Source organism: Lepeophtheirus salmonis, chromosome 8 (assembly GCF_016086655.4).
Source record: "Lepeophtheirus salmonis chromosome 8, UVic_Lsal_1.4, whole genome shotgun sequence".
Lineage (NCBI taxonomy): Eukaryota > Metazoa > Arthropoda > Copepoda > Siphonostomatoida > Caligidae > Lepeophtheirus > Lepeophtheirus salmonis.
In genome coordinates, this window is record NC_052138.2 from 29,972,272 (window position 1) to 29,994,276 (window position 22,005).

Here is a 22,005-nt window from a genome sequence, read left to right on the forward strand (position 1 = left end):
ATGTATTATCATAGAACACATTTATAACAATACACTATCTATATTTCAAATGTTGTACATGTATACATGTTTTGACAATCTTTCTCTCTTACAAAAAAACAACAATACATTTGTATAGATATACTGTAGACTTTCCCGTTTTCAGCACAGCATTTATTCCCCTTGCACCCAGAGATTGTCCTGCTGGGACAATAAAAAACTGACAATCGTTAAATTTGACGACTCTCAGGAAATTTTTGGCGATGGACAGTACATTTTTATTTGAAAAAATAGATTTCTGGGCCAAAATCACACATTTTTAAGCCACTGATACAGTCTTATATAGGGTATTTTGATTCAAAAATTGTACTTTTAGATTTTTCTGTTGGGAACAGTCAAAAAACTGACTTTGGCAAAGTTTGACGACTTTCAAGGAATTTTATGGGTGATACAAACAATTGTATACGAAAAAAAAGCGATTTCTGGGCCAAAGTACACAATTGTTAGCCTCAATCATCCTTCCGAATATGATGTTTTGTGTAAAAAGTTGCAGTTTTTATATTTCTCTGTTGGGTATTGTCAAATATCTGACTTTGGAAAAGTCAACAAAGGACACTTTTGGCATGACACAGGCCATTTTAAATTTTATAAAAGGTTTTTTGGCTCGAAATTGGCCATTTTTAATAAAGCAAGTATATTAAGTATACTATTTGACATATATTATCATCATATTTGAAACGTTGGTACAAAAAGTCTTTAAAATGGTCAATTTCGATACCAAAAATCCTATTTTTAGAAATGAATATGACCTATAGCAGGTCAAAATAGCCAATGCAGACTTTATAATACATATTAACATAACAATGGGACATTGGGACATTCTAAGACTTATTACATATTAGACTGTCCTATTTAACATTATACACATATTCGTATAAATGTTCATTATTCGTATTATTTATAATATTGGAGGAATGCTGAAGATGCAATTTTGTATAATAAAAAAAAAAAAAAAAAAAACATAGCTGCCGATATCTTTTTTTTCCCCCTTTGGAGGCATTCCACTTCCTAGCCATACTGTTTAAGATGTTATAGCCATTTTTGAGTCAAAAAAATTTTTTGTAAGATATTCCAGAGCAATTATATATTTTTGAACAATATGAGATTTTTTTAACTTTTTATCTCATCTATTCTTCGATCAAATTATTTTTTTCGAGATTGTAATACCTGGATCATTCCATATCAAATGACCCCAAAAAATATAATTTGTAACCCTATCCACTCCGATTTTGACGAAACTTGGCACAATTAATGCCTGTAGGAAGAAGCTAACTCCTGTGAAATTTTATTACATTTGAATGAATAGTCTTGGAGTTATGATCCTTTGATTTATTGACTTTCTCTACAAATTCGACCTGGACTCCAAATGTTAAAATCCCATATCTCCGCAACCACTAGGCCAATATCGATGTATGAAACAAGGCCAAAGTCACAAGGTCTTGAAGGTCAAATTATAGTTTAGAAGGTCATTATCCCATTTTATATTCCAAGTCTGAAAATAATTCCTGAATTGGTTTCCTGGGCTTATTTCTCTTTTCAATGATGGATCATACATTGATATTGGTTCCTGGGGTTGCGGAGATATGGGTTTTTAAAATTTGGGATCCAGGTCAAATTTGTCGAAAAAGTCAAAAATTCAAAAGATCATAAAATTTCCCAGGACTTAGTTTCTACCTAGAGGCATAAATTGTGCCAAGTTTCATCAAAATCGGAGAGCTTAGGGTTGCAACCCTTGAATGAACTGAGATGAAATGGGCCACCTAGCAAATATAGATATCATATTTATAATATCCTTGAATTTAATATGGACATTTTTTCTGAGGAACAAATAGATATGATTTTATTTTTTGAAGATAAATGCATTAACTTCTATTATTGATTTTAAAAAACAATAAGAAGGAAAATTTGATTAGTCCACAAATAATTTCTGAATGAAAAAAATATAAAATATATATATATATTAAATGTGAATGTCTTTGTGTGTGTAAAATTTTTCTTGTAGGTTCTTAAGGCTCCAGAAAATGTTATCGTTACATTTTTTTTAAGGCCATATTGGCCTTTAAATACAATTTTTTATAACTTTACCTGCACAACCTGACGGTTGGGATGTATTTTGGATATTAGAAGAGTTATTTGATGATCAGGGAAGTGACGGTGAAAAAATTTAGCCTGCCTCTGGGACCAGCACCTCACAACCTGTGGCAGGGATGTATTCTAGCATATTAAAAGGTGTTATTGGTACTTAGAAATGTGGCAGTGGTTCATTTTAAACTGTCTTGAAGTTCAGTACTTCACCTGTACAACCTGAGCGCTGGGGTGAATTTTGGGATATTATGAGGGTACCTTAATGCTCATAGAGAAGTAGTGGCAAAAAATTTAAATTGACTCGGGCCCAGTAGTTCACTTGCTCAGTTCGTGGGCTGGGTGTAAATATTAAAAAATATTTGAAAAGTTTCTTGGTTCTTATAAACTTAGTAGCCGTAGAATTTGAACTGTATTTTGACCCAGTACTTCACCTCTACAACTTGAGATCTTGGGTGTATTTTAGAATATTAATAAGGTTCCTCGATGATCAGGGAAGCAGTGAGTTTGGCGTCTGACCCAGAATAAAGCAACTACCTCCTCATATTTTGAAAGAGGAGTGCCTAAATAATGCCAATATATAAGTAAAGGAAGCGGGGATCAAATTGTCGGCAAAATATTTTTCTACAAAAAACAACACAAAATATACATTTTTTAACTTTTTTATTGAAAATTAAAACTATGACGAGCATATAGGTATAGAGTAGCCATTCATTTAATATAATTACCGTTGGTATCAATAACAGCCTCAATACGGCCTCTGAACTGGCCGCAGGCTCTTCTGACCATCTCATTGTCCATGTCGCCGAATACCTCCTTGATGGAGTCCATCAGGCTGGCCTTGGTGCTATGGGGATGTCTGTTGGTATGTCTCTCGACATAGCCCCAGACAAAATAGTACAAAGGATTAAGGTCGGGAGAGTTAGGAGGCCACAACTCCTTGGTTACGACGTCATAACAGTTCTCGGTTAACCACTGCATGGAGATTTTGGACACATGGCAGGGTGCTGAGTCCTGTTGCAGCCCAGATCCCTCGCCATGGCTTTTATGGACCTGGTAGGGTCATCCTCAACCATCTTCTTCACCTTGTCGACAAAGTCGGTGTCCCTGATCTTCCTGTCGGCGCCCTCCTCCTTGGGTACCCTCTTTATGGTGGCATCAAGATCCCAGGTGTCCCCTAGCTTCTTACGGATACGCTGAGCAGTCCGTAAATTCACTCCTAAGGTTAAAGCAATCGTTGAATTGGAGATTTCACCTCCATTATTAACCAATGACATGACTACGGCGGACCTCAAAAGCTCCTCGTTCCACTTATAGCTCTTTATCTCCTCATATGATGACGGCATGATGCTAACTGAACTACATATAGTCAGCTGACAAAAACAGCTTTCCTATTTGGTAACCGGTTTTTTATTTGATAATGTCGTCTTCAAGTTATCAAGATTTAAAGTAGGCGACAATTTGATCCCCGCTCCCTGTATACTCAAACTCCTTAAACCAATATGAGAATAATTTTTAAATTTTTACAGCCTTTATTTTTTGTTTTATATTAGGAAGAATTGTTCTTAATTAATCTTCAATTCTTCGAATTTCAATTTCAACCCCAGGCAAACCTACTCTTGTATATTAAGAAATTTTGATTTGTTCTCATTCTCTCTTTTGCGTAGGTATATTCTTCTTTATTTAAATTCCATAATTCAAAGTAAATTATTTTGCAACATTTATATATAAATTAGTTCTCAATTAAGAATAAGACAAACTATTTTTGAACATGAACAATATCATAAGTCTTACTAAACCCATTATTCAACGGAGCATGAGAGTTATTTACATGTGTTAGTTGGTAAATCTTAGAAGACATTGATACAACTAACTGATTGGTAATATCATTTTATCAATGTTAATATAGCAAACTATATCTGTTTTTATGTACAACAGTCATACAATATAGTATATAGTGGATGTTTATCATATAACAATAGAGTATAAAGAAGAAAATAATTAAAATATACCACTGTATAAAATGGATTAAATCTATCAAGTATTTAGTTCAACTCATATTAAAGAAGAAAAAAAGGGTAGTACTTTATATAAAAATTTAAAAAATAAAGGAATGTACGTTAAATGAGGGGTAGTAACAAGCTAAGCTGAAGAACTTCCTCCTGGCTCATACAATCATATTAAAAAAAATTATCAACCTCTTTTTATTATTATTCTTGAGAAGAAAACGTCTAAGTATTGAGTGAGTATGCTCACGAATAATGAAGAGTGAGGCCGAAGATTTGTTAGACGTTTTAGTTCCTGTTGGAATCGAAGTATAAATTGATGAGTTAGATCGGAATAATTTCTCCCTATTACTAATTATATAAGAAAATTTTAATTTCGCGCTTCTTTGAGTATTTTTATAGTTTCTATAACATAGATTTGAGAAAGTGAAAAAAAAAAGAGTTCCAAAATCCAGTGATTACCTAGTATCAACCTTTATATTAATAAGGAAAAGTGTGTTAAATTTCATGGAACATTATACAATTCCAAGGAAAAGCAATGTTAAGGTTAAAAATTAATTAATATTTAATTAGTGTGAAAAATAATAATTAAAGGTCATCAACTATGAATAAAAAAATTGGATTCAAAAGAGTACTCATAATAAAATATACAAAACGATAAAAAGAAAAGATTGTAATATAAAAATACGTAGTGTATCAAATTTTAAAAATAATAAATATTGGGCATTGCTTTTTATATTATCTTATGCCAAAGGTTTTTGTTCCATTCTATTATAGAATGGATATTGTTATAAAATGTGTTTAAAAAATTATTGGCTCCCGATAGGTAAGTTCAATAATCCCAAGGAAAATGACGTAATGGAATACGGTTTTAGTTTTTTTAAATTTCTGAAGGGTAACAAAGTCTTGAAGACTTTTTAGAAGTTTAACTGCCTTGGGGAAAATGTATAAGGTGTAGCTCCCCCCTACAAAAAAAAAAAAAAAAAAAAAAAATACGCCAAAATAGGGGTTAAAAGTTTATTTTGAAAGAGTTCTTTAAAAAAAAAAAACAGAGCAAAAACATTATGTTTAAAATTAATTTTTTTATGAATAGTTGTAGATTTTAGAAACTTTTTTCGAAAAAATTGTAATATTTGAACTTTTTCCCCCAAAAATTAATTATTTGTCAATAGCTATGGATTTTTGATTTTTTTTTTTTGCAAAAAAATTAATTAAGACAGTGATAAATTACTTGGTATTCTTCGTTGATATAATCTAATTTATTTAAAGAGGAACAATCTGAAATTCGTCAGCTGCTATAATTATAGGGAAATGATTAAAGAATAATCCATTTCGACTAACATATTAACAATTTGCAAGCTACTTGATGTTTAACCTCTTCCATTTAATACTAGAGAGTCTATTTCCATTTCTTCAAGGTTCTCTCAAAATGGATACAGTATTCATGTGAAATTCTTTTTGTACTTAAAAATTGATTCAGGGGTATTTAAAATAGTTTGTATGTATTGTTTGTTTTTTTTAAATTTGATCGAAGTAATTTAAAAGTTTCAACTTTATTTAAATAATTTACAAATTCCAAGTTTTCTCATTTCTAAGTTACAGTTACTTTACGTTCAATTAAATCCTGATTTTTTTCATCCTAAATAAAAAAACAACTTTAGTGTAGATGGATATAAGTTATTGAGGCTTAGATTAATCATTTTATTTTTGACGTCATCAGGAAGCAATTTTTTATTCTTTATGTGGTCGATATGAGTGACTTTACTTGACAGGGATCCTTCCGAAGGACCGAAACATAACTGCTAATTTCAGACAGTATTTTTCCCCCTATATATAACACCGACATTAAAGGATTTGCCTGCTTGGGTCTCCCATTGTAATATGGATTGCTGAAGGAGGATTCATTCAGGTAAGTCAGGTTACAAAATTGTAAAATAAATCAGAGTTTTGAGTTAAAGTTATTAAAACGAAAATAATATGAGGGGTTGAAGTAAATTATCATAGAGGAATAATAGTAACAAAAAGGCAAACAAATGCCTTAAAAATTAATTAATTAATAATAACGAAGTCGTTGCTTGGCGAAAGACAACAAAAACTACCATTTATGAAACGTTTGGTTGACTTTTATAATGATCTTTGTATATACAAATATTAGTATATGAGTAGAAATGTGAAAATCTTGGGCATCGTAAAAATAACACGCCAAGCTTTAGCTACACACACTCGTTACTGCATTGGTATTTCTTAGATCAAGTAGTCAGGGAGTTATAATATATATAGCGCACACTCAAAAATGAGTCATCCACAGACCAACAGACAAACTTTTTGTTTATTAATATAGATTCTTCCCTATTTTGAAAAATATATAGTATCATTAATCAAGGAGATCTATAGCTTAAAGTGATCCCTGTTAGTGTTAGCAGATATGAAAGTCACCTTATTATTATTTAGGATATTCTCTCAGGCTTTTACACTCAAATCAATTTAGACATTATTCCCACCCCTAGTCATAATATGATATCTCTTAGAGACGATATATCTTCTGATTGAGGTCTGCTGATGGCATTTGCGTCTTCAAAATAGGGAAGATTAATCATTAAGAGTTGGAATGTTTTGTAAGTGACCAACATACACTTTAAAAAATATATATAAGTTACCCGGGATCCTAGTTATTTTTACATATCTCAATATGAATTTTGTCAAGTGCGAGAAGAAGGGGAGAGATTTCAAAATGATAATATTGAGGACAAACCCTTTTATATGATTTCGGAAAGGGAGAAATTATTATTGCTCTAGCGCGGAGGAGAGCTTTCTACATAACATTTAGAATAGTATTCGTGCAAGGAAAATATAATTTAAATTTTGAAGGCTATAAATACTATATATTTTATGGTAGAGATAAGATACATCCATTTTTTTTTTTTAGAACAGTGGTTCTTAACCTTTTTACTTATATTACCAAATTTATTTTGGAATTTCAAAAAGTAATACCTATAGGACATGTATCTATGTATACCCTAGCTGACAGTGGTGTCTCACCCCTTTGTTTATTGGTTTGGCGCAAACCACCCTAAAAATAATTAAGATTAAAACAAATTAGAAAACGCTCCTTTTAGCTTAATATAAGACAGATCCACATATTCTCGGATATAGGTAGTTTGAAATCTTTAGACGTAAATATTTGAGTAAATTTCAATACCTGAACTTTTGGAACCAGATCCGAAACAAACATTAGATGGATACTTGTCTCAAATTTCGTGAGCGTTTTTACTATAAGTTCGTACCTTAAATAGGATTCAGATTAAAGGTACATTTTGACTGTTTACTGATGCAGGAACTATGAATAACTCAATTTAATTACTATTACAACATTACTACAAAGTTTCTACTTATTATTTGAACTATTGTTATAATGGCGTTACCTTTATCGTATCTCGCAATCTATCCTCCTAAAAGAAACAAAAAAAACGAGGGAAAAGTTAGTTGGTAGATAGGCCATTCTTCCAACTATGTAATTATTAATCAATAATAACTATTCAAAAAATTTCAAAACTCTATAGTTATTCAAAAAAAAAAAAAATTTTTTAGAAAAAAATTTCAAAAATCCAAAGCTATTTAGAGAAAATTTAATTTTTTGGGGAAATTTTTTTAAAATTTTAATTTAAATAATAAATTTTTTGGGAAATTTTATCAAAATCTTTATTTATTCACAGATAAATTAAATTGTTTTGAAAAATAAAAATAAAATAATACATTTTTTGGAAACAAAATTTCTAGTAAAAAGCAAAAATTCCTTCATTTGTGAGGAGATCCCTCCAGCAGCTCCCTGTAGATGCCCCTGAGTTGATAGCTGTTTACAGCTTAATACTTTGGTGTGTTAGTGAAGTAACACCTTGTGGTATAATCATGCGATGCAACTGTTTATGTAGATATCGCTCAAATCCCTAATCTAGATAAAAGAGATGTTACGTTCCATTTAGGTAATAATATTTCTTTTATAGGCACTATTAAGTATTAATTATAACTGTAATCTTTCTAAGATATGGGAACCTCCTCGAATCTTTTATATAATCCGTAAAAATTTTGGTGTTCGAACCGATCCAGGTATTGGATCTTTTTGGATAATACGAGCTTACTTACACCATACGTGGGTATTTTGTATCCGGCTACAAGACTCGTCTTATTTCTACTATCAGTTTGAGTAGATACACTGTCGTAGTGATATCTTTATTCCCACGCAAGATGGCGCACTTTTTCTTGTTTCATCTTTGCCATATGGAACTTATTCTTGTCTTTGGAGAGTTTAATTTGTTATTACTTCAGTTAAAAAGGTGAATTCGAGTAATATTATTTTTGGCAATTGGTTTATGATTAGCTTTAAATATTATTTAAGAGCAGATAAATCAACAGCTGACAAAAAGTGAGATGATTCTTTGTTAACAATAGTCTTAATTCATTCAGTCTTTTAAGATCTCGGTTTATGTCTTTCCTACTTTAAAAACAAGAATTTTATTGCTGTCATAATAACTAATTTATTATTATGCATATTTGTAAAGCAATACATTAAAAACTGAGTTGTAGTGGATGAATATTTTAGACTCTTCGTTTTTGTATATTTATGAACATGCATATATTAAAAAGAATTTTGAATATGCTAAATATATACATTTTTGTAACCAGATGTCACGTTTCTACAACATTTACATATATTTGGGTGTTTATTGACATGGGTAAGTACTTGTGCCAAAAATTGGTAACGAAAAAAACTAGTCACCTTCGCTAGGGTTTCTTGACCTTTTTTCTCCAATTCTCCACTTTTAGAGAGGCAACTCTCCATTTCCCACCACAGTATGAGTCATTGACAAATTTAATTTTAACCCATTCAATGTTTGGAAAGTAAATATACGATTTACTTTTATTTTACCATTTTAACCCCCTTAATTTTAGTTTGATTGTATAATATTTTTACAAAAAGCTTATTTTTTTAATGTTCTTTTGATTTGTGATTAGGGGAATGCCAAAATTGTAAGAATACTAATCGCTAACAATTATTTTGTCAGCTTTCCGTACTTTGAGTTAGTGATGCCTATGTATAAAATCTAACTTACATTAAGTATTATTTTCTGTTGATTGTCTGGAACAAAGCTAACATGGATTGTACCATTAGAATATTAATGTAAATGACGCGAAAATATGCGAACAGTTTCATTTGTCCATCAATATATTTTAGACTAAAAAATAAAAAGTATAAATCGGAATGATTAAGCTGATTCCAATGAAAAATGATAAATATTTTGGAAGTGATATTTCTGCCTCTGAATATAATAAGGATTCATAAGAAGAAAGAAAACGCCCAGAAAATTTTCTTGGAAATCTGTGCTTTTGAAAAACAAAATAAGGGATGGTATCATTTTTTAATGTCACTAGTGGTATACTACCAGGCATTGTTTGGAGTTGTTAGGCGTTAACAAACAAAGAAACTTTGCTTTTAGAATATAGAACAGGGATTCTTAACCTTTTTTCTCCAATTCTCCACTTCTTAGTGAGTCAACTCTCAATTTCCGACCAGAGCATCAGTCTTTGACAAATTTAAATTAACAAATTAAGTGAAGACGTAAATATACGATTTGCTTTTTCGTTTAATTATTTAACATTTTTTACAAATAATTATTACAAAGAAATAAAATACATAGTAAAAGATTTTTGTCAATTTATTTGGACCATAAAAAATACAAAAAATGGAGCACTAGATGCATACAGGTTAATGAGACTTTTGCATTTCATTTACCTTAACGAATGCCTCAATGTCCGGTTCCAATGTTGTAATGGCGCAGTGCAAATGAGATTCAAAGTGAACCCTGCTCAAAAACTTAATGTTTTACCCAAACAGGACTTACAATACATCATACCATGTATATTAGTAACTACGTGTGAGTAACTCAAACGTAGTCACTCTATACTTAGATATTCTCTCCTCAAGAATGAAAGTATTATTGTAACAATTTCAATGAAAAAAATAAATAATGATATAATGACTACGTAAGTTTAGATAGAGATAAAGTACTCTATTCATATCTACTTTCTTTTTTCCTTTAATATTCATTTCCCTGCTCTGTGCCCCCCCCCCCCGCTTCTATTCTCCCCATGTATTTTTCTACACCCCTCCTTCTGTCTCTTTTTTCTACCTTCATTCCTTGTTTCTATTTGTTTTTTAAAGTATAACCTTTAAATAGATTCACAGACATAAAAACGCTTGTTGTGATAAAATTTGAAGCGTCAGTGCAAATCAGAGTAAATGAGCCAAAAAGAAAAAGTATTACGGAAACAATTATTTTGATTTGAAAAACGCCGAGTACTATTTGGAGGAGTTACAGGGGTTGGAGCATCTCTGGGAGAGGTGTACGGAGTTACAAAGAGACCCATGTTGAAAGAGAAAATAAAAAGTTTAGAAAAAATGTCTTGTATTTTTCAAAGTACAGAAACTTTTCAGAACACTCTTGTACAGATGAACTTTGTTTTATTAATATAGAAGATTAGGTATTAATATTTTATGCATTTAGCAATATAAAAAAAGTGTATGCCGGGTGAAAATAAGTGGAATTGGCATAAGCCGAATGGGTAAAAAAAGTGCATTAATCTTGCCACCAAATGTTTTTTACTTCTTTTTTTAAATATCATTTTATATGTTGATTAATATATCTTTGACACAAATTGTAATCCATATTTTACTCTGCATGACATATATACCAATACGTACAATTGTTGGTGGCATTTAAGAATTCTAATTGTATTAAATATGCATTACTCTCAATATGTATGAACGAAATTGGAAATTGTTTTCAGTCAAAAGATCATCATGAGAGGTATAGAAAATATAGTTGAAACTAATAAGTTGACATAATTTTTTTAACTATTTTGAATGAAGTTATGAATAATGAAATTTTAATTTATATTAGAGTGAAACCGTTTCTTGAATTCAGAAAATGTTAAAATCTTAGAGTTTCACAGTGTTTATTTGGCTCTAAATTCATCATATACACATTTTGAATTGTTTTGTAAAGTATTTATGTAGACGTAGGCCAACGGTCCATCAGTTTGCTAATTTTACCCTTTTTTTAGTATCACCTATAACTATTACAGCTTTTTGCTTAAAATAACAAATTTAGTTAAACAAAATTCTTATAAAAAAATCATATTAATTTTATAATTCTCCTATAACTATTTCTTCTAAAGTTAGGGCCTTTCCACATAAAATCTAATGAGGTTTCCAGTGTTATAATTTGAGTTCTAATAATGTTGAATTTTTATAACTTTTGATTGAATGCTTACCAAGAATTTACAATTACGTCACATATAATTTTAAAATATTTGAAGAAAACCTCATTCATTGCCAGGGTCGTCGGAATCAATTCAAAAGTGGGGAACACTTTTATAATAAAAAAAATGGCGTCAAATAATGATTGAAATATCATCCAAATTCTCACAGTTATTATCCTTCAAAATATAGGCTTATTTTAGAATTTGACGACAGCCACACCACGATACACCGCTTGGTGAAGCAAGAATTTAACCTTAATCTCTACAAGACCTCGTCCGAGTATAAATACTTTGGAGCGAGATTATCAAGGTATCTATAGAGCTCTTCATGACATTTGTGAGGTTATCTGCATAACCGACTGTAAATGTTATCAACATACTGAGAGTGAAAGCCCTGAATTTTTCTATTTACCATTCTCGAGTGAAAGCCACCTGTTCTAGTGTCTTAGTTCAATTTGAGCATTATTCTTTACTTTTTAAATTACATTTTTCTAATTAACGCTATATAGCTACAAATTACTCGCGCCTATTAAAATACAAGTTTCTACTCGAGTTCAAAGTAGAATTGCCCGGTTTTTTTGGTATGTTATATTCTCCCCTAGCGGACAAAAATTAGTGTGGCTACGACTTCTACTTTGTACAAATATTGATCACGTGTTCTTCATTTTGCCTCTAGATTTGTAGAAATACATAGTTTGAGCTACATAATATTTATTTTGATCGAAAACTCTTTTTTAGTTAGTGAAGTAATGGTAAGAAAGAGAGAAACAGAAATAAAGCTTATTAGACAAAATAGTAACAATAAAATATCCACTCTATCAATGGTGCCTCCATGAATAAAGATATTATAATAACACTAAGCTTTTAGTAGGAACTACTTAGAGTAAGAGTTTCTTCTTATTGTAGGTACTTTTTTTGAATAGTTTACATGGACGACCAACAAAGCTCTTTCATTTTATTTTTTTGTTAAGTTCTGACAGACTATAAAAATAAAAATCGCCCCCAGTGCTCATAAAGTTTTAAAATCAATATCCTCCTATATTTAATGCACGTATTATGTATATAAAATATATACCTATAATATTTGCCTCTTTTAGGCATTATTTTAATAAATATTGAACTATTTTTAAGGCCTGAGAATAGTTTGACATTATTCTTAATTAAGACTTAATATAAGTATTTATTATTTTGGTCAACATTGGTGAAGATTGACCAATGATGACGTCACAAAGTGATATTAATGATGATATCCTTTAGAAAAAGATGTTTTATGGGACAACCTTAGTTTCTGATATGGACGTGTCCTTAAGATATTAGAAAGGGCCGGATAGGATGGCGAAATTTTGAGACTGATAAATACCTGTACACGTTGGGATTTTGTATAAATAATAAATTACAGGTTGGACCCTAAATACTGTCAAATGAATCATCGTACAAAATTTCTTTTTATTTGTCATGATCAGAAATCTAACCTTTTGCATGAATATCAATAGGTGGGGGAAAAATATCAAGTGGTCTTCTTCGGGAGAAATTACTCCCTTGAATATCTTAGGGAAGGCATCACAAGATACCACATTTATAGGAATACTATTCTATTCCCTAATTAGGATTACTTTCAGTGCAATAGTACCAAAAACATAGAAGCCAAGGGGTAATATCACCCCTCTCCCTTTTGCAGAATTAGTATAGTGATCCAAATTTAAAAAAGATGTTTCTTGCATAAAAAAATTAAAATGTCACAATTTGAGGATTTTTTTTTTTAATTTGTCATTTTTTTTAATAGTTCTTTTTTGTCTTTATTTTTAAAGGGTTTTTATTATTAACAAAAATATATACCAAACATACATAACATTATAAAATAATTTAAAATTAAAAAAAATGTTTTTCTCATAAAAAAAAAATTCTAAAACATTCTGTCAAAATTGTTATAAAAAGGACCAAAAGCAATTTGTTCGACCATTTTTAGTTTCCATGTGTGATAACACCAAAAATATACTTATAAAAATATACATGTAAGATATGCTCAAAAATTAGGCGGGCTTTTGAAATTTTAGGAGGGCTCAAACACCCCTCATCCCCTCTCCAAAAAAATGAAATAGTATTAGAGTGGGTCTACATATATTCATTATACATATGTGTATACCTACAAACAAATGGTGTACAAGTTGAAACTCAAAAATGAGACGAATCATTTGCATTTCTTGTAATGAGGAGTATACAATAATTTGATATTAACGATGCATTTTTTGACAATTTTGATGAAAATGACCAATTTATATTGGAGGGAACGATTTAAAAGTTCAAATGCCTACAGTTATATTATATACAAATATATAATAAATTAATAATTTTAACAGATTAAATGGAAATGATATAACATCAATAAACTGTTGGTAATTAATGTTGCACAGATGTTGTAATTAACTCAATATTGGTCTAATTATGAAGGAGTGAGTCAAAAGCTGTCACTTTTTGTTGCAAATTGAAGTTTTTGGTTTTGGATTTGATTCAACGAAGATTTTTTTTTAACCCATTTTTGAATATGATCACATTTGGCGTCATTGGACACTTGAGTGTCGAAATGTAGATTCAAATTTAAGCTCTTAATTCATTTATTTTATTGTAAGTTTCCACCTTATAAAGTTTAAAAAAAAAACATAATTATTCTATCATATGGTAGATCATATATTAGTTAATTCTTACAATAAAATAATGATGCCATTGGTGATCACTGGCCAATAAAGAATTAAATAAGGCTTTATGAGTTATACAGTTTGCTTAATTATATAAACTACTACTTGTATATAGCATATATAAGAGTGAGTTGAAAATCATAATTATATTTGTAATACCTAAAAGATGATTCGAAGTAAAATGTGTGATTTGATGATTCCCTGATTCATTTAAAGCTTTGCATATATATTTACAGAGTGGGATCCAACACACGCAGTATCATGACTAAATTACGAGAATAGGGATTTTTATATAATCAAGAAACAACAAGTCAAAACTAAGTTGTGATACGTTAACATTCAATGTACATTAAGTTATATTTTTCATCAATAAGTACACCTTCACAAGCAAAAACAGTCTCGACACGCCGGGAAACTGTTTAGCAGCTCTGAACGATGAAGGGCGTGATCAAGGCGTGCAACGCTGTCATTATGGCTCAGCTCAGAGCAAATCCAAAATTGGATGAGAGGTGTGGCAGACATTTTCTCTGAGATACTTCCAACTCTCTAGGGGGTTGAGGTGTGGGATGGAGGAGGGCCACATGGAGGTAGGCCGGCAGTCAGCCATATTGTTGTTCCAGAAGGAATGACTCTTTTTGACTGTATGAGGCTGTAATGGACTTTTTGATGTTGTAGGCAGTCCAGATCGAGATGCTAACGTTGTATGAAGCCTTCTCGGCACTGTCCTGGGCAGAAAGGAGATTGTACACGCGTTGTTTTTTTCTTATATTGTACGAATTAAAAATGATTGTGATAAAATTGTAATCAAAATGATATTGCAAGTTTTGGGTCCTCACTTTGTATTTTGTCAATTTTTGAAATATTCTCTTCCAGCATTACCAAACTTTGTATTTTCTATTAAAGGATTTGTTATTTTTATCTTTAAGCATCAAGACGGAATCAATTATATTTCAATATCGTCTAACATAATAATTATTAATCACAGTCAATAGCTAATAAATAGTTAATCTTTATAAAAAAATTATAAAGGTCAGTTTCCCTTTACCTGTAAGAAAGGATGAATGGTGTTAGACATAGAAAAAAATAATACTATAATGGAAGAGGGGATTTTTGTAGTTGCTACATGAATTTATGATTTTTATTTTCTACAGCTGAACTCATTATTTTTTCAATCTTGGAGAGATAACATTGATATACGTATTAACTATAAAGTGAAACCACAAATATGTTTATTAATTTATGTCGGAGAGTAACCTTGATGAGTTTTCTGTTTATTTCCATCATCTTGCAACTAATTTAATGGAACGTCATTACTAAAGTTGATAATTCTGTAGAGAAAAACGCGTGCAAGGAGAAAGGGGAGAAAGACTTATGGATCATTATTTAAAATACTTATGTGATTATCATCTGCCTGCTTTATTATGATTTTTGAGGGCATTTAACGAAAGTATTTAATTGCAAAAATAAAGATATACTACGTATAATTGACTTATACGTTTTTTATCCGTTACAGTAGATTTGAAAACGTCATACTCCATGAAATTGTAATTTATTATGAACAATATTCTCAGAATAATAATTAATGAAACGACAAAGTAGAGTATTTCAAAATATATTTGAAGTTCCAGGTTTGAAAAAGAAGGCTTTAATTAAATATAATCTACATACTAAAAAATAAACCATCATACATTTATGTTAAATATACAAAATTAAACAATTGGAATCATATAACTAATAACAATAAATTATATATACATACAGAATATTGAAATAATAGATTGATCCAAATAATATTTCTTGTTCTGACATGAATTCAGTTAAATATGTCGTAACTTTAGGTTGCAAAACACAAGCCAGACGTGTAGTTTAATGAAAAAGATAATCACCCCTTCTTTTTCTTGTGGAAGTTGCTATATTCAATTGTGCACAGGATAGATACATCTCTACCGATGAAATTTAACTAATTATTAATAATAAAGTAAATGTCAAAATAATAAAATTAGACAATAAATATCCTCATAAAAAAAAGGTTAGAATGAAATCCATCGTAAAGATTTAGTGCAAAAGCTAATTATGTAGTAATGTCCGGCGATATTATTCCTTATTAAGGGCATCAAAAAAGATTTCTCCCCGTTATTTATGCTTATATAACAACATACTATTATCATGAAGGATACACACAATTGCTAATTATAATGCTACATCCAATGTAACTAACCCCGTTGTTGTGACCATTTAAGCAGTTGTTTTTGCCTTTCATGAGTTTTCTGAACACCTTTTCTTGGGCTTATCAACCATAGCTAATCCTTAAGTGATGAAAAAGTAATATTTATTGACTATGTAATATTGGAAAACCTAATGATCATTACAGCCAACCTTCTCTCCCTTCAAACATTCTTTAAATTGTCTGGGTGACCACGTTCATTTTTCTTTTTTAACATACCAATTTTACCAATTTATAAATGTTACATCTGAACACTTTAAATCATAAACTTCAACAAGATATAATTAATTAATTAACAATAGAATTTCAACATAATTAGTTATATAAATAAATCTTTGTCCTAGTTCTCTTAATAACGAATTTTGCGCTCCTTAGCGGCAATGATGGATTCTAGGAGGTGGCGGAAGGCCTGGCACCTTTGTGGATATAGTCCCCTGTCATAGCGCCCCAGTGCTGGCTGAGAGTAGCTATGAGGGCCTCGGCGTTTGGATGACGGACACTGCAGGCCTTCATATTTGAGCCAAATAGGTCAAAAAAGAGTTCAAAAGAACTCAAAAGATTTTTGTAACGGGGGAGATAGGTTTCTTTTATTGCTGGTGTCAAAAGTGGGGATCACGTTCAAGTGTCAATTTCTCAACTTGTGTGTAAGTTTGTTTCGTGCTGTAACTAATTGCTCATGCTTTAATGTATCGAAATATGAACAAATTTCAATCACTCAATCTCATTTTATTATTGCATTAGACGTGCTCAGATTTCAATAGACCACCCGGTATACGAGTATGTTTGGGAAGAACCTCTGAAACCCACTCTCATATTTTACAAAAATTATTTGTATTCTGATAAACAACTTTTTCCCCTATACTCTGCTTTCAAACTTTGAAAAAGTTGATCAAACCTCCTCAAAACTGCCCATATCAATATATTAAGGGTAAAGGTTTTAGCCTACTAGACATAGCTTACATATGTATTATGTCATCTAACATTACTTTTTCTTCACATGTATATTGTACATATATATACATGTGACCGTCATCCCTTCCCTATATCCTCGTTGACAGAAATATTCTTAAGCCAATGATACCCACAGATGATAATTGAATAGACATATTAATATATGTAACATACAAATACTTATTTATTGTTTCAACACAGTAGAAAAACGTTCTTTTCTAAAAATTCTAATATAAATATGAACATTTCTTTTTCAGAACCGACCGTTTTTCGTTTCCTGTACCATACACTTGATTTCCTTAGGGAAATATCTAATAATGACAGGTAATTTTAGTACGATAGCAGACCAAGTATCCGTGACACTTGATCGAAATATAAGCAATACAAACTTTGGAGATGAAGTCTCTAGTTGGTCTTTCCTCATTCTCATCATTGGATTCCTTCTATTTTTTTCAATATTAACTGGTATGCTCAAGTAAGTCATTGAATATATACAGGGTAATCCCTCCCACACAAACATTTTGTTGTTTTTTCGATATAAAAGACAGTAGTTGTAGTCAAAATGTAGTATAAACACATGGACTCAAAAAATCCGGCTTCATATATAGATGGCGCTATTTTTTAGGTAAATTTAGGTTTACTCACTTTAGTTTTGTACAAATCTTCAAGAGACAGCTATCAGAATTATTGTTCTAAGTGTTGCACTACTTTTGATATTGTCTAAACAATGGATCAAAAACAATTTTGTGTTCTAATTGAACTTCTGCTTCTTTACAGAATAAAATACCGATCCAGCTAAGCAAAGGCTTAGAAAGTATTACGAAGACTCTGCGCCATAAAGAGAATAAAAAAATAATAATTTAAAAAAAAAGCCAATTTTTAACAAAAAAACAAAAACACGTGTCATAAGAATATCATTTTTTTTTGATAAAAAAATATGGCATTAAACGTTCATCCAATTTTTTTTTTTTTTGAAAAAGTGTCCAATTTTGTATTAAATCAAAAAATGTAATTTCAAATTATTTCCAAAACATAAATATACCTATACATTTTTATATATACTGTATACTAGAGTGTTCCCTATTTTTTAAAGTTTACCCAATTCAAAATTATCATCAAATCACTCCAGATCAAAACTATTAAGAAATTGATATATATTTGACTTAAAAATCAATTTTTATGTGTCAAATTTATATGCAAACGAATATCCAGACAAACTTCTACAAACTTTATTTTCTCTACAAATCCAACAAACTTTTCATTTTTTTTTTTTTTTGCACACAAAAAAAAAACTAAATTGAGATTTTGACCAATTAATTTTTTTACCATAACTTTTTTGATTTTGAATAAATTTAGAAAACGCTCTTATTCACTTTTTGATTTATAGCTAAACCCCATATCTCTTCTACTTTGAGCTCCAAAAGCAATTTTGTGTTTTGGCTAAATAACTTTATTTTCTACCAAAATAGGTCATTTGAATTATAAAAGCTAAAAACGACAATTACCCACATACTGACTCAACTCATCCTTATTTATCATTATCTGTTTTAGGCAAATGTTCAGAGGTCAGAGTCATTCTGTTACAATTTTCATATTGGCAATGTTTTAGAATACATAATTAGCTGCCATTTACCAAGAAAAGTATTGACGTAGTTGCCACCATGAGTAGTACACAGGGACTAAATTGCAGAATTTTTGTGTAAAAATTGTGCAAATTTCAAATAAATAAAAAATATGTATATCATAAAGGGTTATAGGCACCATATTTTATTCAATTTAGAGGTTTGTATTTTGAAGTTTAGAGAAAAATGTAAAAAAAAATAAAGGGGGAACCCAGAGAATTTGTATGTCAAAACATAACTGAAATTTTCAAAATTGTTTTATTTAATATTTTAGTTGACAAGTTGGTCATTGAAGTCAAAAATGTAGAAAAATAAATGTCTTAATAAGATAATTTTTGACATCAAGGACCAAGCTGTCAACAAAATATTGATAACCCAAATGATCGAATCTGCAAACATATGAAAAATCTAAATCAATACATATCAATTTTTAGAAAAGAGGCACTATTTCATTAATTCATAAGATGAAAGATAAAATTCAAAGCTGTTTAGATATACAAAATTACCCAGTTTTTTGGTTGAACTAAAAGTGTTAGAGCTTTATCCTTTGATTTAACAAAATGTTTAATAATTGGTATGTATCTCTTCATTGGTATATAAAAAAGCCAGTGAAGAACTTATGTTATTTATAATATGATATCAGCATAAAAAGATCCCAGAATTTTATAGAGAGAAGGTATTTTATTTCGTTATAATCTCCAACCGCCCTCCGAGTGTGTATTTACTTTTTCCGAAAACGGAAAACAAATCAGTAAAACATTTTTGAAAATTTAACATATGTTATGAAAAAAAATAATCTGTGGATACCCCCTTCAAAATTCAGGAAGAGGATTGAAATAGCAGTACTGATCCACGTGGAATTATCTTATAAAACAATCCGACTGGGACTTTGAAGAAGACGATTTACAATGCATCCATGCATGGAAGAGATTGTCAATAAATTCCACACAGAGGAGTACTTCTATATCAAGCCTCTTCTTGTACTGTGTGCTCATGGTTGTAACTAGACAATGTTTTTCTTAGCAATCGACAACTAATTATGTGTTCTAAAACATTGCTCATAAGAAAAATGTAAAAAAAAATTAATCTTACCTCAGAAAATTTACATAATAAAGACGAGTAAATAATAACGACTGGCCCGGTTTATATCATTTGACACCATTATTTTTGAATAATGAATGGTCATTCTATTTATGGCTTAGAAAGTCCTTAAATACTAGATCACATAATGAAGATAAGAAATATCTGAATGGATACTATTAATTATGAATTTTCTCTCTTTCTTAAATATATTTACTCTTAGTATTTTCTTCTCTCTTGTAAGCCCATTTCTTTTCACTTAAATCTCATATTATTTTGCATTTAGCGTAAAAGAAGCAGGATGTGTATATATAAAATACAAACATAATGGTCTCCATCAATAAATATATTAAATTACATTCATTAACAAATTTGTAATTTCTATTTATTTTTGTTCTAAAATTAGATGTCAATATTAAATACCATTGCAAACATTCATTGCTGCCGCAAAGTGCCGGTTTTATATAGAAAACATTCGAAACACTTGTTTTAGGCACCATGAGGGAATAAAAAAATGAGGATTTGCACAATGTAGATATTTTTCTTTATTAAATGACTTAAATTTATAAATAGAAATCTTTAATTTTTTTTACAACTGATATAAAAAAAAATTGTAAAATGTCTTTAATAAAAAATATACCTTAAAGTCCTTTAAAATCTATATAACAACGACAGGTGTATTGTCAGCAAGACAATACAAAAAGAGCCTTGGATTTATTTTTTGTTGGCGGTCAAAGTCAAGGCCAAGCTTCTCCACTTTAACATAAAATCTCTGTGAGAAATTATTTTCAAGAAAATTGAAAAACCACTCCAAATTATTTTCTTTAAAAAAACAAAAATTCTTAAATTCCGATTAACTAAGGCCTGACTGCTAGGCAAGAAAGACAGATTTTAACATCATAGAATATAAAAGTGGTACTCTAACGCTAACAGTCAAGGAAGGTGATATATTGCTACTCTTTGTAGCAGTTATACTCTTTGACGTCACTATTAAAAAGTTTGTCGTGGAAGTCAAACATCAGTCGAAAAAGTGATATGGTATAACCTTATATTTCTATTAATCTTGATGTAGCTACAGTTTAGTTACAGTTTTAAAATCAAATATCGATTGAAAAGTGGTTTTTTTTATTAATGAATTTGTACTAGATTAAATTTAACAGTTTCAAAATAACAATTATTTATTAATTTATAGGTATTATATGAATAAAGATGATATAAGTTCGATGGAAGGGGGTGAATCATATTCCCATGATGGATATACACAACGAATATCCTATGAAAGTGCATGGAAAGATCGGGAACTTCTCAATCTTCAAAGAGGAAGGATTTGAGAGATTTTTGTTATTTGATCCCCATCTAATTGCATCATTATATATTTCTGGGTCCAATCCATATGATATTGTTTAAACAAGACGTATAATCGTCAAGTAAGGGCTTTTGAATGTCTTACGCTTGTCTTTTTATGCATTTTGATAATATGACAATAATAACGTCAATCAACTTTTCTAATGTCTTGAAGTATATATGTGTCACTTTTTTTTGTAATATTATTATATAGTTTATATTATTTTATTAATATCATTTTATGTTTTATATATAAATATATACAAATACTCGTATGTCTTATTTTATTCCATGATATTTAGTAGGGGTATCAAAAAATATTGATATCATGAGGTATTGCGATACAATATTAATACACATTGGTATTGATTTTCATAGAAAATAACTATACAGATTAAAACAGACTATAAGGAATTATTGAAAATAATTGATGACATAGATCATTTTATGTGATGTCATTATTTATGGATCAGCTATCTCTGAAGAGGGCGCTAATTAGTCATATCAAGAATAAATTAAAGTAGACTCTGATTGTATTTATAAAGGAAAATCAAAATATTATTGTTTTATGTAAATAATCAACTAGGTGAGTTTACGTGGGTATAAGAAGACCATAGCCCACAAATAGGATAATTATTAGTTGATCA

General features: G+C 30.0%; 1 long non-coding RNA gene across 1 annotated transcript in view; it reads left to right on the forward strand.

Annotated features, from left to right (window-relative positions):
• Positions 1 to 21,633, forward strand: part of LOC121122971 (uncharacterized) — a 41,584-nt gene extending 19,951 nt beyond the window's left edge. Inside the window, exons 2-3 of the long non-coding RNA XR_005865871.2 lie at positions 17,570 to 17,787; positions 21,207 to 21,633. This is a non-coding gene — a long non-coding RNA (uncharacterized lncRNA). The remainder of the gene's footprint in view (positions 1 to 17,569; positions 17,788 to 21,206) is intronic.
• The last annotated feature ends 372 nt before the right edge of the window (positions 21,634 to 22,005 follow it).